The 13,214-nt window shown below is 43.3% G+C and overlaps 1 protein-coding gene and 1 long non-coding RNA gene across 5 annotated transcripts in view; one reads left to right on the top strand and one right to left on the bottom strand.

Annotated features, from left to right (window-relative positions):
* The window catches only part of LOC134167854 (uncharacterized), a 1,192,997-nt gene that overhangs the window by 26,129 nt on the left and 1,153,654 nt on the right, over positions 1–13,214 (top strand). The gene's annotated exons all lie outside the window — the stretch shown is intronic.
* SLC45A4 (solute carrier family 45 member 4) overlaps positions 1–13,214 on the bottom strand; it is an 87,054-nt gene that overhangs the window by 51,205 nt on the left and 22,635 nt on the right. The gene's annotated exons all lie outside the window — the stretch shown is intronic.

The following is a 13,214-nucleotide window of genomic DNA, read 5'->3' as shown; positions in this document are numbered from 1 at the left end:
TACACTTGAGTACTGGTTGCTCTTAAATACTATTATTCCCCCCCCCCCCAAAAAGGAAAAATCACACCCAGCAAACGCTGTTTGAAAAACATCTAATCTCTCACACGCATTTTCTGTTTGAAGTTATCATCAGATAGGAAACCTTGAATTACTCAAAACATCCTCAGTGAGCCAACACTACACAAGCTAAAGGACCTTTTATCGCCCATCCATTAAGGACAAACTGTTGTTGCAATAGTTTCTACTGGACTATACCGCTTTTTCTAGTAGGAGAGTTTCTTCACATGAAAAGGGTATTTAAAGTCAATACATCATAATCAACATTTAGTTTTAAGATTTTAAGTGATTGTACTTGAGTCATTTTCTAGATGCTTGGTGCGAAGAACATGGCAGTGAAGTTCAATCTCTACAAGCATGACTAGGAAATAACACTAATGCAGTGGTTGTTTCTTTATGCACAGCTAATTGCATACCAGCTGGAGAACCTTTCCAGATCATTCTCGGAGGCAGAATGAATTTGTGGTCAGATAGTATCACAGGTATGCCTATTGGTAGGTAGAGCAGCTTTAATACTTACAGGCACTGAAAGCAGTACAATGGGGGAAATACTAGGCTTTCAGTACACAGAACAGCATGAGGCTGAGGTGCAACAGCTGAGTTGGCAGGGTATCCTATACACATCTAGTATCTTCAGAAACGCATCAAATCTTCTACTCAGAAGTGCATTCACTAGAGTCAGAGAACAAGCAGCAAGTTTCCTCATCCTGCAACCCTGGATAGACACTGAAGACTCAAACCAAGTGGGAAATTCAGCAGAAGCTGTTGAGAACAGGCATAGCACAAGCTAGGGCGTTTCTCTCTTTGCTTTAAGCTTTCATTGCTTTCTGTTCTCTGATCCTAGAAATGTAAAGGCCGCAGAGTCTTTTCACTGCTCTTTTGGCAAGCTGAGCTTGCTCTTTCAGTATTCTAGATGTTACATTGCCAGCTCCCTGATCCATCACTCCTGATCAACTCTTGGCGTCTTCTGCTTGCTACCAAGAGTTGATCTCTCCATTAATTTCTCCATTGTCAAAACTGACTTCATGTTCATCTTCCAGAAGGAGATGACAAGTGCCCACAGCAGCATCCCAAGCAAGGAGCATCACTAATGACAAGCAGAGATCAGATGAAGTATGATGTGAACACACACCTGGTTGAAGCTGTGAAGTGGCTTTGACTAGACACATTTCAGAAAGGGATGCTTAATTTCTGTGGTGCAGAAGCAATCAAGTCAAGCACTTGAATGAATACTGCCTAATATTACCTCACCTTTTCAAAAGAGTTTTAGGTCTTCAGACTATTTCTTTAAAGAACTGCTCTACTTTTAACTGAATTCTTTCTCTTATCAGTTTATTTTGGTACAAGATAGTGGCTTGGCTTCCAACCCAATTCCCATGAAGATCCTTAACACTGAAGAGATTCCTTTCTCTAACATTAGAACTAACTAAATCCATTTATCACACATGGAGTTGATAAGGGATAGGGACATTTGCCCCTGAACTATTTCACTGCTCTGGGGTGGTTCCCTCACTGTTTGCAGGGTGTCTATAGGCAAGTTTGTTGGAATTAACAGAGTTGTCATTCAGGTTAAGGAACAACTTTACCACGTAGTTGGCCAAGTCCTTGAAGAGTAGGCAAACAGTTAATACCTTGATATAGTGATGCACATATTAATCTTAAGTACTTGAATGGTTACACCTGCTTTAAGTGTAGGCAGGCAAGAGCAGGCAAACAAAAACTATCCAGTGAATGAGGCTTTGAGCAGAGTTACCCAGGTCAAACTGTGGGGACAGTAATTTTCCCTAGCATTTCTAATAAGCCTGTTGGAATGACTTTGGCATGTTGGATGGCTTGTTATACGCCTTCTCTGGTTCCAGTTAGAGACAGAATTGACTGCAGACCAGTGGAATTGCCTCAGTTTGGTCACTCTGCCTTCCAGGAAAAGTCTAACTCAAACACCTGAAAGTGTCTATAAATTACCAGTTATTTTGGATATCACAGGCTTTATAAGAATTAGCTTGTGCCATGCATCCCATTGGCAATCTTAGACAAACCCACCACAGAAGCAGGCAGGACACTCAGGGGGACTTAACAGAACATTACAGCATCTTCCAGGACTTTTTTTATGAGAGGAGAAACTCCAAAACATTATTTCTAATTAGGGCTTCAGCAGCTTTCTAGTGTTGGTCCAGAATATGATCAGTTCATGCACTGCTTCTAAACAGAGATCTATAGGGACTGCAAAGGACAGGCTGAAATAAGACCACAAGCAAATCTTTACTCAAACACTGCTCCTGCTTCTACAGCAGTAACTCAGTACTTCTACTTACTGCTCTAGAAGTAAGTTGAGTTACTTCTCTCGTAACTCTGCAGGTTACCAGAGAAGGGATTACCCATTTTTCAGGAAGCCCTTTGGATCACAGCAGGGAAGCAGAACCCAAGTCAAAACCTGCTGAAGGCAGATATTCTCACTTTTGCCCTAGTGTGATACTACAGATGAGGATCACCCCATATGACTAATGATTCCTCATCACTCACAACAACATTCAACCCTAACAACTCAGTGAGCAAAGCACGCTGTGTGTAAACAGGCCGAGTCAACTAGAAAGGGCTGGAGGAGGAAATCATAGAGAAGACAAGAGCCAGAGACATAAGTCTGAAGGGCATGGGATTAGCCTACTTAAACAAAGGCTTGACAGAAGGTTTCAAATGTAAAAGCTACTGAAAGGATAACACAAACTGATCTCTCCATCAGAGAAGTAAGGATTGGCCTAAGGATTGAACCAACTTGTAAGCAGAATTATAGCATATCGAATCATAAAATGATCTGGGTTGCAAATGACCTTAAGATGATCCAGTTTCAAACACCTGCCATAGGCAGAGACACCTCACACTAGACCAGGTTGCTTATCCAACTGCTGGAGCAAGTCCAGAGGAAGCCATGTGGATGATCAGGGACTGGAGCACCTCCCATATGGAGACAGGCTGAGAACACTGGGGCTGTTCAACCTGGAGAAGAGAAACTGTGTGGAGACCTCAGAACAGCTTCCAGTGTCTGAAGTGGCCTACAAGGACGGTGGAGAGGGACTCTTCATCAGGGACTGTAGAGATAGGACAAGGCGTGATGGGCTCAAACTGAAACAGGGGAAGTTCAGGTTAGATATAAGGAAGGAGTTCTTTACTATGAGGGCAGTGAGGCACTCAAACAGCTTGCCCAAAGAAGTGGTAAATGCTCCATCCCTGGCAGTGTTCAGCACCAGGCTGGACAGAGCATTGGGCAACATCATCCAGGGTGAGACATCTCTGCCCATGGCAGGGGGTTGGAACTGGATTATTTTAAGGGCCTTTCCAACCCAAACCATTCTGTGATTCTATGACTACAGATAACCAAATAGTTTTGGCTAGGAAAACTCTGGCAGCTCACCTTCCTTGAAAGACTTAGTATGCCCTTACCCACCACTCATCATGCATGAGGTCTGGAGGAATGGGATAAATATAAGATATGCAACTATATCCTGTCTTTTCCCTGATGAAACAATACTTGTCCTGCAACAATAAGCTTTTACCAGGCTTAAACCTTCAGTGGCATGGAGAACAGAACTCTGCAAATAAAGTGTTACCAGCTTCAAAACACTGAACTGAAATTAGCACACACACAAGTTTCCCCATGTTAATTCCTGCCGAAGGAAATAACATAAACCAGACTTGAGTTTACTTTAGGACACACATGGGGGAACATACCCAACCCTCTGGATAGGATCTTCAGTGGCCTGATCCCAGATTTCTTTGCTGGACAGAAAATAAACTGAACACATGTCCATGCCTTCTCACATGCTTTCTATTGAACACTTCCTACCACAAGGAGCAGACGGGACTACTACTAGATCAAGCCGATTCCAGAAGTTCTTGCAATTACACACTAAAGCCACAGATCGTGAATAGTGACACTTGTCTGTCACTTTGAAAACACCCTCCCCACATGTGAAAGTGGGCACATGAATGATGAGAAAAGCTACAGAGACTTCGAGTCTTTCCCTGCACCATCTGCAGGTTAAGCCTGTGCCTAACCTTCTATTGACAAGTCTGGGGAATGCAGATCCAACATTAAACTACAAGCCCAGATATAAACTAATTGGTATGTACTCATCAGTTATGTAAGCCTTTATATTTCCATTCTTCCCTGCAAGGTTGGAAAGGTTACAGCATTATTACAAGACTAAACCCTTTCAGGTGCAAGATGACTTGTGTAGCTTCAGTTTTAGCTGCTCACAACAACCAACCAAGAGCTACAGTTTGTCCTGTGAGGTTAACAAATTCATGAAGGAAAAGCAAGCAAGAGCCCAGAATTTATCAGATACAATGGAGAAAAGAATTTTCCAGCCCTGTCTTCCTGGTTTGCTCTCTTTCTACTCCAGTATTTTAAGAAATTCTTCAGGGAAAGCCAGGAATTGGCCAGAATTCTGTGGTATCTGAAAAAATATCCCTATTTAATTGCCTGGGCAGTAGGAAGTTATTTAATCCCTACATCCCCAGTAAGCAAGAAAATGAAGCATTAGAATGCCACTAGCACAAGCACACCAGGTAGAATGAGGAAGGATGCTGGACAGTCATTGAAGCAAAAGGAAGGAACTCAGTTTTATTTCATATTTGGCACTGGCAGGCTGCCACTCAGTTTTCAAGTTAGTCAGATGTAATATTAATGAACTGAAGACTGCTACTGGTGCTAAACAAAGTGTTGTTTTCATTTGCACAGAATTTCCACCCTCAGCATGCTAATTTAGAAGCAAGATTGATAGCATATTGCATGGTAGAGAGGTTGTAACTACAGAGTTGGAGTATTTAAGCACAATAACATTAGAATCTGCCATTATTAGACAATATATCCTTAGTAGTAAAGCTTAGGGAACCATGACAACACCTCTAGTTTGGCCTATTTTTTGCAAGTACAAAGAAATTTTAATGAGAATGCTTGAAGCACAGATCTGCAGCAGCTCTCTTACCCCACTTCTTAGAGGCAAGATCTCAAAATCATCTGGACTGTAGCAATTACTGCATGCAATACTGAAATCCTAATTCCCTAAAGGATTTGGCTTTTATAAGTTATGGTGGATATATTCAGTCTCAATACAGGAATTGCTATGTAGGAACTTAAAGCTTTCTCTAGCAGGGATGTTGACCCCTAGGCCACTTCCCAGCATGTGGCTTTGTCAGTGGGAAAAGACCCTAAAATGATCAGTGAAGGCCATCAGGGGCACATCAGTTACCAGATTCCAAGTAGGCAGAATGAGGTCGTGATCCACAATCCAGGCAACTTGTTGACAAGTTCGCTGAAGGATCCTGCAAGTCAGATACTTAATGATACCTACACAGAGTCCTCAAAGAGCCACCCAGACAGCAAGTCTGTTGACCGAAAGTTTCTGAAAGAGGCTGAAGTTAAGGGAACAGTGTAGCTATTCTTGCAGCAGTGATAAATTTAGGCATTAATTACAAGCAGTTACTCAGTAACCAGCCTTAACACAGAGCTGGAACTGAGCTCTTGGAAAGAGTGTTAATTTAGGAGCATGGTTAATGAGAAAGAGAAAGCTACTAAGGGCAGCTCAGGGAAATGCTGCTGGAATGAGCTGGAAGTCTGTAGTCTGATGAACATGTGTTTAATAGTTTGGAGTTACTGAGTCCTAGGTGTTTGGGTGGCTTTTTCCAAGTGTAGTTTTCCATGAAGTGACTTGTGAAGAGGTAGGAAGAGGCAAAAAAAAAGAAAAAAATCTATTCAAGGAGAAGAGTCAAGCATATACTGAACATCCCTGAGACATTAGGTTTTACATGGACAATGTGATGTTGCTTAGGTCTAGCCATGGACAGGCTAATAATACCCTGAGACACAGTAGTAAGGCTCTACTTTAAGTCATCACACCAAAGACTTACCCACAACTACATCCTACTGTGCCTAACTACTTAAAGAATTACAGTTTAAAAGCAAGGCCACTGGATGAGTAAGCATCTATGGAAGATGCCAGCACAAGATTCACCTGACGGAAACTCAAACCCTTTTATATACAGCTTAACTGGGAACTACTACACAGCTGAAAGGCCTCAGTAGATACACTTTTATCTAGTAGTTCAGTCCAGCTCATACGCATACGAAGAAGAGAAGAGATCTCAGCTAGTACTATAATGTCAAAAGGCTTATTTTCAAGTGGCACCCTGAGTTGCCACACAAACTATCCCAGAGTGACCACGTGGAAGAGGACACATCTTATTGGGTTCAACGCCATTCCACCAGTACAATGAAAAAACCCACTACTATGCAGCTGCATATTGAGTTTTGAACATCCCATATGTGGAAGACGACAAATTGAAAATGTGATTTTAAAGCAAAGCAGCAGAAAGTTCCAACTGTAAGGCCAGCAGTAACAGGTACAGACAACTGTCAAGTCACTCCCCTTTTCACTCCATTGAAAGCACTAAATGTTTTGACTTTTCAGCTGTAACAACCAATGTGAATGGCAGCCAGAGCCACAGAAGTGCTATGACATTGGAAACAATGAGGATAATTCCTGCATTGAGAAGTGTAAACCAGGAAGAGGTTTACCCTAAAGTTAGATGCAGAACAAGAGCCAAGAACAAACCTCCATGACGAGCTGATTCCCCCAGATAAATTTCAGACAGCAAACAGGGCATGTGCACTGGATTTGTTAGTGTTAAAACAAGCTGTACATTTGGTTTGGGTTATGTTTTGAACTCTTGGGAGTTTGCTGGCCAGCCACACTACTCGAAGGAGCAATAGTTCAGCCTGTCAGATCACTCCTCTGGGAGTACCCAGAGCCAGACTGCACAGGCCAGTGTACTTGCTCACATATTCCCCTTGTAAAATGGGGGGAGGATTTGTATCCTGCACATGTGCTTTCTCCCTCCCCACAGAAAATCCCAAACTGAAACTTTTATTACCTGGAAGCAAAGACCCAACATCGAGACTACTTTAAACAGTTGATACCTGCTCTTTCTACTTGTACTCCCGTAAGATTGATAAGCAAGTCATCGGTTAAACAGCACTCAGATTAAGTGTATTCTGCAAGACAATTTGCTACACGTAAGTTACAATAGGAAATTAAGTGGCATAGAAACCTGACTGCTCTGTATTCATCACTTGCTGGGTTAAGCCACTGCTTTCTGGATGCGGTCCAGTTAGACTGATCATATATTCAAGGACAGACTAAAGATAAGCATGACATGCAGTTATGCTCTTGTGAAAGAGTGCTTTGGGTTCAGCCCCCAGTTAGATCATTTATTTATCTGGCACCAAAGGGTGATAACGGCTTGTTTTCAAGTCTCCAAAATAAATGAACTCTACTGCATGCACAAGTAGTCCAGGCCAGCCAGCAGAGGATAGAAAATATGCAGGGTCAGCATAACACTGGTTTCAATTTCAGTTACAAAAACATTGGAGCTCTCATTTAAAATGAGGAAACTAGGTTCTCTCTCTGCTCTGTTAAGAGCACTGGTCTTGCTCTCCCCAGAACAGAGACAAAATCTACCTTACATAGAGCTTTGCAAACAGAACAGGGGTAAATGCTTCCCTGCTGCTGTTTACACCCTAAGATTTATTTAAAAGCATCTTTAGTCTATTCCTTAGGGTTAAGTTTTGTTTTCCTCTTACCCTTCATGCCTTGCTACATGAGGAGCAGCTACTGACTGACAGCTTCAGTCACACAAAGAAATTTGGTTTCAGTCCACGCACAGAGTGCCTCAAGGCCCCAGATTAGTCTCCATACGCAGACATATGTATAACACTGCAGAACAGACTGCTGGTCAAGCTAAGGCATCAAGCTAGCCACATGTCCTAAAGCTATTAAAGCTAAAGCTTTAATAGCCCATACCCTTCATAGCTGGTAGTCCTGGAAAGCAACTTATCTCCAGCTCTGTGTTTCACAAGTTGTCTGTGTTGTGGAGACCAACTTCCCATCACTTATATATTAAGATTCATGTTTGAGCAGACTCCATGCCAGTAAGAGCCAAACCAAGGTCAGGGGCAGCTCCTAAGCCAAACCAAATCATTACCAAGCAAACGCCTGTGTCCTGATTCTTGCCAGAGTCACTGGCCGAGAGTAAGTTTGATGAGAAACCCTGGCTGCTGCTCCTCAGTTGTTATAATGCAGTATGCCAGTTACAGTCTAAATGACTTTACAGCACTTGTTTGGAAATACCAGCAGTAAGGGGCTTTAGCTAAGCTTCTGTGTGCCAGTTTCCCTAAGATGGCAGTTCACAGCACATAAAACCAAAGTGGCTCAGACATTACAGTGCTCTGAATCCATTGCTGAGGTGCCTGAAGTCCAGCTTTTAACTTGAGGCAAATTCAGTCTCCAGCAACTCTATCAGAGGTCTAGATTTAATAGCATTAACTCAGCTCTTCTTCATGCAGAGTATCTTATTGCACTTTGGAGGAGGGAACTGTGATACAGAAGCATAACAGAATAACCAGTTTAATCAGCATAGCAATAATTACTCAGTGCTTGGATTCCGGAGACCCTCAGAAGCAACTGGGGAATAAATAATCTTTACCACTGGAAGTTTTGGGTGGTTACTCCAAGTAGGGGTGTGACCAAAATGCAAGATGTGTGGGTTACTGATAAGCTGTTGGCTGTAAAACAGTCACCTGACCAGCAGCAGCTCACCAAAAGCATGTAAAGCCTTTACTTCAGAGCACACAGCTCCACAGCTTAACAGTGTCCGCTTCCAGGCTTGCTTTCTGGACTGTCCAGGATCTAATTCTGGAAGGCAACTCAAACTGAGACACCAGTTATCTCTCAAGCAACACACATGGTGTCACTCATCCTGACAGCAGGCATTCCACTTCAGCTTTCTGGCAACTGGATTTGCCAGAATCATTAGTATTTTCTGCTTCTGTATGGCAACTTAAACACAGAACTCTGCTGGAAAGTTTACTGGACTTGTTAAAGCAGTTACTAGGGAGGAGTAATGCTTTGCTTAGGAAAAGTGCCATTTCAACACTCATATCTGTTTAGTGCTGGTATGTTCAGCCAAGTGACAGCCATTGCACTCTGTATTCCCCCAGTTAACCACACAGTTGAATGAAAGCTGTTTAGTAAAGCTGACAATGTGCTGCAAGTTGAAGAACCAGTAGCTCTAACAATAGTTATCTAATTTGTTAAGCCTTCTCTAATGGAAACAACTGCACACAAGGTTATCCCACTGTTAGCATGGCTTTGATGAATCTTACACCTACAGCCGGAACAGGTCACAGCCCAGGATGTTGCAAGTATTACAGGTAAAGGTAACGTAAGCGACCCGACCCTCACATAAAGGGCAGCACAAGTATTTCTTCATGTTGCCAGTTACTCTGCAAGCTGCTAAAGCTTCCCCCTCCATCACAACAGCCTCATCACTTCCACAGCAGCCCTCCCAGCAGGCCAACTAGAAAGCCCCATTAAACTCCGGTAGCTTTGCCTACATCAGCATGTTTTTACACTCACCATCACATTAAAGTCAGTCTGAAGTGCAAGTGAAGCTTGTTCTTCTCTCAAGCATGTCACCATTGCAAATGCACTGTTGCTCAACACACACTGCTTGATCATTTGATGCAAGTGTTTTAGGGTAGCTTCTGCTGTTAGGAGTAACCACAGAGGTACAGACTGATAAACTCAAAAAGAACTACCAGCTGCAGCTTCTTGTGATGGGCCATGTGAAAGGATTTCACTGGTTTCGCCTAACATGCAAGTTAGCAGTGCCCATATGCTGTGGGTGGAACTGGCTACCTACTGTAGGAATTGAAGCTTTAAGTAACAAGAAGCTTGACAAACAACAACAGTACATCACAGGCAGAGTTTACACATTAAGCTGGACAAGATCAAATGCTACTGTGTAAATGAACTGTTTATTGCCTAAATCGGTGTCTGCTGGAAATAGTGAAGTGCTACACACAACTGTGTTCACAAATGCAGGCATTATCTAGCAGCTAGTGGGTCATTTTAGCCAGCAGCTTCCCACCTAGGCATTTACAAGATTCCTCTCAAAGATTAAGCATCTTTTCTGAGCTATTCAGTTAGTAATAAATTTTGACCTTCAAGGTTTTTTGAACTTTAGATGCAGTTTCACTAGTGAAATACTCTGCAGGCAACATCCAATATCAGTATTCTCATAGCTTTTAGAAATGATCCATTTAAAACAAGTTTATAGAGGGATAGAGGAAGAGACCACACATTCCAGCCTCAGCACACAAGCAGAGCAATATTACATTACCAAGACCTAACTTCCTAGCTGTCAGTGAATCCAGGGCTGGAGGGAGTTTAAAGGTAATTAACCTCTGAGGTCACAGCCTTGAGATGTGTCCAAATTCAGCCTGCTTTCTTTAAGCTCCTCAAAGCCTGCATTTCCACATGGCAGAGTAAAGGCAGTTGCTTCAGAAGGCTCCTGAAATAAGCTATACATTTGCTTCAGTATGAAAAATTCAGGTCACATGTACTTAGACATACAAGCATGTGTATTGTTTCATACAGTAGCTCCATGCTTCACTGGAAGTCACATATATATTCCACTTGTGTTGCCTCACTGAGAAAGCCCATGAACAGAGTTGTACTTCATGAATTTTGCTGTACCACAACACGGAAGGAGCCACAAGTTCACCAGCTACATCAGTCTAACCACCTTCCCATCACTAATGAAGGACACCTCTAGCAAACATTCTGCCTCGTCAGCCTGAGGTAGCACAATACAAGTGTATTTAACACAGACTGAATTGCTAAGACACTTCAGCTCTGGTGGAAAGGATTGCTTTTGATTGTAAACAGTCCCCATAGCATCCAAACAAGATAACATCAGCTCATTCCCATCTCAAACTCCCAAAGAGCAACAGGTTCCCTCAGGAGTTAACATGCAAGAGGGTTATCTATAGAAGCATACGTTTTCAATTTTACTGGAGATCCCTCAGTCATACATAATGAAGTGCAAGAGCTGCTATCATTTACTTCCTCAGAGAGGCAGGAGCCAACCCTATGTAAACTGGCCTCTGATATTACAAATAGCAAACTAAAATAGAAGTTGTTCCACTGATCCCATCCATTACATCATGGAAACTGTTATTTTGTCACGAAAACTCCCTTAAATACCCAATTTAATCTCATTAATACAGGAATGAGGCTCTCACTTCAAAGACAGCAGCTGCCACTACCTTTGACAGACACAGGAACTCTGCTGGATGCAGTTTTTGGAGCTTAAGGTGCTGTCAGCTTTTCTCTCTTACTCTAAGTAGTACTCCTGGAAGCATTTATAGCCAGTGTCAACTAAATGTCTTAATCTCTTGTTCAAAACCCTTTTCCTTATTCAGGAAGGGAAAAATTAGGCCTGAACATTACATCAATCCAGTATAATCACTAAATAAACCAAGTGAGGAAGACCTTATCTTCTGCAGTACTGGTGTGGGTGAAGAAGGCATACACAAGCTGTGTCAGTGCCATCACATCAGCAACCACTTCAGCCAGCTAAGAGGAAATCAAAGCATTCACCAGCTCACTTTTTTGGAGCTCAAGCACCATCTCAAGCCATATTTCACTAAATATTTTAGTAGCTCTGTCTGATCAAGGCAGTGGAACATGACACACATCACACTAGAGCAGTTTCTGCAGAGCAGTAAGGGTACATCTTGTAACAGTGCAGTCTCTTCTCATGAATCCTCATAATGCTGCAGTTCTGCCCATGCTCTGCACTCTGGGCTGCCTGTCCCTCTAGTTGCACCTCTGGTAACATCTTTCCTGAAGGAGAAATCGCCTCCCCCATCTAACATTCAGCATCCCGCAATATCTTTCCAATCCTTTCCCATTTGTAATTCACTGCATTAGCCCAGCTCTAGCAACACTGATTCACTCGCTGCACCCAGTGCCAAGTCAGGGCTCTGGCTAGATCTTTTCCTCCCTTCCTTTCTTCCTCTATACATAGAGAACACTGGAGGCCAATCACTACAACAGAGAACTGCCCCACAGGAAGAGTATTTTTCAAGGTCAAATAGCTCCTGCACTTGCTAAAGATGCTAAACTGGGGCATCTTGGAGTTGCAGATCACCAATAACATGATCCTAAAGAAAACTGCAGCTTTCAAGGGAGATTTAAGAGTTAAGTGCTAAATAACTTCTCCCACCATCACATCAGAGTGGGTGAAGTGAGACTCCACTGTATTGTGATAAAGATTGAGATCAGGTTACAGATTAAGTGTCAAATCATTCAAATGGCAGACCAGTGAGGTTTAACAGCCTGAAAAGTCACACTAATGTCCTTCATTGGTCCCTTTGCCAAGCACTTTTCCAGCTTATTTACCACCCAGCATGATCCGGAAGGGGTACTGGGCCACCTCTTTATCATCCCATCTTCATCTCATTAGGACTCATTTATCCCAGACACCCCAACCAAGCCTCTCCACCTCCACCTTACACTTGTACACTTTATACTTATACCCAACAGTAATTCCTTATCCCTTCCCAGCCACTGCAAGCCCACATCGCCTCTGGCTCAACCCTTTACCACAGAGCTCAACCCCTTCCAGCTCCACCTCATTCTCCCCTCTCATTTGTCATCACTTGCCCCCCTCCACAGCTCCACGTACTCCTCACCCCAAAGCTCCTCATCCCTTTCTCACCTCTCCAGTCCTGTAACTCCTTTACCCAAAAGCTTCTCTCAGCCCTTCTTTACTTTCAGTCCCACCTACATCTCTCCTACAGAACTCAAGCTCTCCCTCACCTTCACCAGCTCATCTGCTTCAGTCAAACCCCTCCTCACCCTCATCCTCCTCACCTCAAACCTTCCCTCCCTCACTGGCTCCTCATCCTAAACCTTTCCTTATCTTCACTGGCCCCTCATCACTCCAAACCCTCCCTCCCCTTCATGAGCCCGTCACCTCAAACCCCTCATCACCTCAAAACCTTCCTTCCCTTCACCAGCTCATCTCCTTCAGCCAAACCCTTCCTCACCCTCACCTTCATCAGCCCTTCATATCCCTCACCACCTCAAGACCTTCACCCCCTTCGCCTCCCTCCCTTTCACTGGCCCCTCATCATCTCAAACCCTCCCTCACCTTGATGAGCCCCTCATCACCTCAAAACCTTCCTCACCTTCACCAGCTCATGTCCTTCACCCCAACCTTCCCTCACCGCCTTCACCTCAAACCGTCCCTTC

The sequence above is a fragment of the Pezoporus occidentalis genome, unplaced genomic scaffold (assembly GCF_034315485.1).
Source record: "Pezoporus occidentalis ecotype Australia unplaced genomic scaffold, CSIRO_AGI_Poc_V1 ctg3, whole genome shotgun sequence".
NCBI classification, from domain to species: Eukaryota; Metazoa; Chordata; class Aves; order Psittaciformes; family Psittacidae; genus Pezoporus; species Pezoporus occidentalis.
The sequence above is the reverse complement of the archived record's forward strand: the minus strand, read 5'-3'. Positions and strand labels throughout refer to the sequence as shown.